Source organism: Penaeus monodon, chromosome 8, assembly GCF_015228065.2.
Source record: "Penaeus monodon isolate SGIC_2016 chromosome 8, NSTDA_Pmon_1, whole genome shotgun sequence".
Lineage (NCBI taxonomy): Eukaryota > Metazoa > Arthropoda > Malacostraca > Decapoda > Penaeidae > Penaeus > Penaeus monodon.
In genome coordinates, this window is record NC_051393.1 from 15,224,110 (window position 1) to 15,229,388 (window position 5,279).

The 5,279-nt window shown below is 29.7% G+C and overlaps 1 long non-coding RNA gene across 1 annotated transcript; it reads right to left on the reverse strand.

Moving 5' to 3' along the window:
* Positions 1-1,046: 1,046 nt before the first annotated feature.
* Positions 1,047-2,596, reverse strand: LOC119575806. The gene is made up of 3 exons (XR_005229004.1): positions 2,568-2,596; positions 1,259-1,422; positions 1,047-1,079 (listed from the first exon to the last, which is right to left on the reverse strand). It is a non-coding gene; the product is annotated as an uncharacterized LOC119575806 (long non-coding RNA).
* Between the last annotated feature and the right edge of the window lie 2,683 nt (positions 2,597-5,279).

Genomic DNA, 5,279 nt, shown 5'->3' on the forward strand with positions numbered 1-5,279 from the left:
TATATTTTAAATATATATATATTATTAAATATAATAAATTTAATTTAAAATAAATATATATATATATATATATAATTATAAATATAATTATTAATATATATATAAAAATATAAATATATATAATATTATATATATTTTATTATATAATATATAATATATATATAAAATAAATATATTATATATATTACAAAATTTTATTATAAAATTATTTTAAATATATATATCATATAATTATATTATATATATATATATTTATAAATTTTAATAACAATATTTATATATATAAATATAATTAAAATTTATTTATATTTTAAATTAAAAATTATATTATATACATAAAATATATTATTTTATAATTTTAAAATATTTTTATATATTTATATTTTATATATAAAGAAATATTAATTTTAAATTTATATATTTTTAATTTTTTATTATAAAAAAATAATTTTAAAATATATATAAAATATTATTATATATAAATATAAAAATATATAAAATATATTTTTATATATATATATATATATTATTATATATAAATATATATATATTTATATATAATATTTTTTTTTTTTTTATATTATTTAAATATATCAAAAATATAATATGGATAAACAATTATATTTTATATACAATATATATTATATTATATACTAATATTATTATATTTAAAATATATATTATAAAATTTTAATATTATTAATATAATTTATTATATATATATATAAAATTTTATTATATTAAATAATATAATATTTTATATATAATATATTATATAAAATTTAAAAATCAAACTTAATTTTTTCTCTTTTTGGGATTTTTTTTATAAAATTAATCTTAATTTTTTACACAATTTGCTCCCATCAAAAGCATACCACTGGTCCTAAACATTATTTCCACAAAATTACCCAAAATTACTCCTGTACTTTATTCATTAGTAAAACACCTGTTCATTTCATTCAGTCATTCGCCATTTCAGTTCTCCTTTCTAGGACAATCATACCAAAAGGGGACCAGCGCATTAGGACAAACTTCCTTCATAGAGGACGTCGTCCTTCCAAATCAGTTAATCTGCCAATCTAGAAGGAAAACAAGAATTAATAAAAAAGCCCCAAAGTGAAGTATTGTAACAAAGTAATGTAAGACAATGAAGCAACAGCCTCTAGAATTATCAAGACATCTCAAATCTTATACAAATAAAAACAACTCTGAGAACAAAGCCCTCCCTTTTTTTATCAATATGAAGTAAGCATATTACCTGTTCAGGGTTTATTTTGTTTTCAATATTAAGAAGCCATCCTTCAAACCCATGGTACTTGGCTATTCTGGTCAACTGCAGTACTACATTCTGAACTGATGACTTGTCAGCCAATATTTTATTGCAAATTTCAGCACCTGCATCCCACTCTGTGATGAATGTTCCTACCCAATGAAAAGAAATTCATAAATCACACAAAATTTTACTGGATAACAACAGTAACAAGATTTTGTTAGCAATGGACTAATTTCCATATTTTTTCTTCCATTAGTAAGAAGTGTAAATGAAATAAATTTTGTGCAGCAAAAGAAACAAACAAACATGTAGTCATATTTTTAACCAAACAAAATTTCTAGGGGGCAAAAATTTGTTACTAGAACTATGACAATTACAAGTAGCCAGAGCAACTTTATGTGGCATGCCAACAGTTTATTGGTGGTTATGTGTGCTTTTTAGCTTTTTGATATTAATGTTGCAAACTGTTCTGCTGACTTATAGTAAAACTAAGTTCTTAAATATGTTATGTGGCTTTCATTCCATAATAATCATAATTATTTTAAAATCTAATTTATTTAAAAAAAAAAAGAAAATCTGTCCCTTCCAGTTCTCCTTAAAGAAAGCTTAAACCATGCAAAATTATACATATACAGCACTGTTGACTGATAAACATCAATATCTAAGGAAAAATTGGAGCAGCGATTATCATAAATCATAAATGTGGTAAACATAAACAATATGTGGTAATGGCAATAGTGGTAGTAATTTATCCAATTGGTGCTGGGTACATTAACTGTCCAGGGTGGTTTTGTTCTTCTTTTGTTTACAGATAGATGGCTTAACACACTGAATGATCTTACCATTCCTCAATTTTTTTGGAAAAGTGTCATCTTCATTGCTATCAGTGACTAACATTAATATCAATATTGTAATTACTGGATTCTTAACAATAAAGAGTATACAAGCATTCAATAATGCCAATGTATTAATAACTAAACAATCATAGCTGTCAGCCTTTCGAAAATAAGATTATTGAGGGTCAACCCTCTACTTTTTTTTTCCTCCCTGGATATAAATCAGTGAACTAAAAAGTTAAGACTTTATGTAATTATACAAAACCCCACCCAATTTTCGGCATGAAACATAAAGTTGTGATTAGTCAAAATTCCTAACATTAAATCATTAACCGCTACGTTTTCCCCCGTAACCAACCGAAAAATAGGATTCAAATTTATTGGTTTTAATGAAATCAAAACAGAACCCATTAATGTTGTAATGAATTTACAGCTTATAATCTATAGTGGGAATTTACCTAGAACTTTAACCCCATGTACGTGTGCGCTGAATCCAACCGGGGGGTTATCATAGAGAGTGGTAAAGTATGTAAAGGCATTAACACCAGACCAACTGTAGAACCATGCACCTTGTTTTGCATCCCTTGTGAACCTGGTGAAAACAAATTATACAGAATTGGGACAAAAAAAAACAAAAAAAAAAAAAAAATTTTGCAAGCAATTCGAGAAGTTTGAGAAATAAAAAGAAAAAACCCCCAAAATATATATTGATGTTGTAGTACATTTATCCAAAGTTACCAAAGGTTTACAAAAAAGCATAACTTTGTGTGCAGCAACATAAGTCATCTTAATTTTCCCTAAATAATATATGATATACCAATAAACATTTATCATGGGCCATTTTTAAATCTATTTTTAAAAAACTTTGTACTGTAAATGATTCTTCATTCCCATTTGGGGCCCGAACTGTGTATACCCTTTATCTAAAGGTGAAGTTTAAAACTTCATCAGTTTACCGCTTCAGTAAATACTTTATCCATATTAAAAAAACCCAAAATTTTATAAGCTTAAAATTGGTTTCCAAACTTTAAAAAAAAAACTGTGTTCCAAGTTTCTTTTTTTTTCCCCCCGCATGAATAAATGGTTTTTCTTGAAAGGTAATTATGCTGCTTTTTTAGAAAAAAAGAACAAGTAAGGAAAAAGAGGATTCTTTAATCTTAATAATCAGAAAAAAATAGGTAACCAAAGTGTATTTTAAAGGGCTCCAGGGTCTCCTTCAATAAATCATTTTTTCATTTGGGTTGCTCTTTTGTAAGGTTTCCCGGGAGAAGTGATTTCTTTTCCCCCCGGGAAAAAGGGGGCCCAGAGACCCCTCCCGGGGCCTTTAAACCTTTTTTTTTGAGGGAAAATTTTTCTTGGTTCCGTCCTTTTTTCTTTCCTCCTTGAGTCTACGGCGTGTGGTAAGGCTTTTGGATTGAAGGGGTATTTTTAACATAATTTTTCCCCGTTTTTTGTGGAGAAATGTTTTATTTCCGTCATCTTATCCAACTTATTGGTGTCCCATTACGTCTTTGTGGGCGGGTTCCCCTGGGGGCCCTCAGCATTTAAAAAAATCTTTGAGTTCTTTAAATCCCCTTTTGGGGTTGCCTTTTGCAAAAACCCGTATCCCTTTTTTTCGGTGAATAGTTATGACGTTGGATCCTGTCATGTAAAACCCCCGTAATATTTTAATTTAAATTTTTTACTGGTAGCATGCATGGTTTTTTTGGTTTTCCATGTGTGGGATGGCAGGGGTTTTGATCCCCTTAACTCAATATATAAAAAGGATGGTTTTCAATTTTAAATCAGGCCCCGGGGAGGAATCGCTATAAATTTTAAAGTCCTTTTTTTTCGTTTTTTGGTTTAATTTAAATTTAACCTTTCAGTAGACACGATCCAATTTTTTGGCCGCCCCCTTCCCGCAAAATTTTCTTATCCCAGGGCTACGGGGCTTTATCTCCCCCATATTTGGGCTCAAAAAAAGATTAATTTTTTAAACTGAAAGTTTTCCTTTTTAGTAGAAAACCTATCTGCAACATTGCAAAACGGCAAGGGGCATAGCAAACTCTTTTCTTCAAACTCGCTTTTCTTCTGTCTGTAAGCAGTCTCTGTCAATTCATGGTGTTTTGCTCTTTCCTCCTCAATGCGGATCTTTTCATCTTCCCGAGCAATTGGCTAAGGATGCCTTCAGAGTGTTACATTTCTCACAAGTATCCTAAGTGGAAGATGAAACGAAAGATCGAAGTCTTGGTTGGAAACCCTTTCCATAAATATGTTCCTTTCCAGTTACAAGGTCATTCTCTTGGCAGTGTATATGATCCTTAATAAAATTAACTGCTTCAGAAGATATTTTCTTCTGTTTCCCATGTCTCCCTCTTCCATTTAGTGGTAGAACCCAGCTGTCAATTGTTGCTTCTTTTTTCTCACTACTCGAGTTGTCTCAAGTGTAACACCAAATGTTGATATAAACACTGTTTGACATACTTGTCCTTCAGGTACTACTTCCTGAAGAAAGTAGCGCCTTCTCTTCTGTTGTCTCTCTCATCTTGTTGTCGTAACTTGTGTGTTTTCTTCACTTCTAGAATTCCACTCACTCCACTTTTTGCGACAGCCCTCTTTACAGGAGTTTCTCAAAGGCTGTTCTGTAACAGATTTTCCGGTAGGATGAACGTACGCATCCCCTCTCGCTTTCTTGTTTTTTATAAATATTTCTTTTCCATAGTGACGGTCGGGATGTACGTTTCCTACGCAGACCTTTGCCAGCTTCAGGTACATCACATTCTGTGAGAGGAAAAAAAATGGATCGTGATTTTAGGCTTTAATCTAAGTTATGAATGAAATTCACTTTCCGGAGTATATCACACAAAGAAATACTCTTTTCCCTATTTTGTTTAACATGCCTACTATTTGCAACGTTAGTAGGTTTTACTAACTGGGACTTCATCACACACACACACACACACAAACACACACAACACACACACACACACACACACACACACACACACACACACACACACACACACACACACACACACTATAATACTATTAGTAATATTTTTTCGATTTTTTTCTTCTTCTTTTTTTATTTTTACAGAAATGGTTTCATAAACAAAAAAAGAAAAAAAATGTACATTCACTGTAAAGAAAACACAGTTTCGACGTAACTGGTGATAGGAGCCAGGAACAAC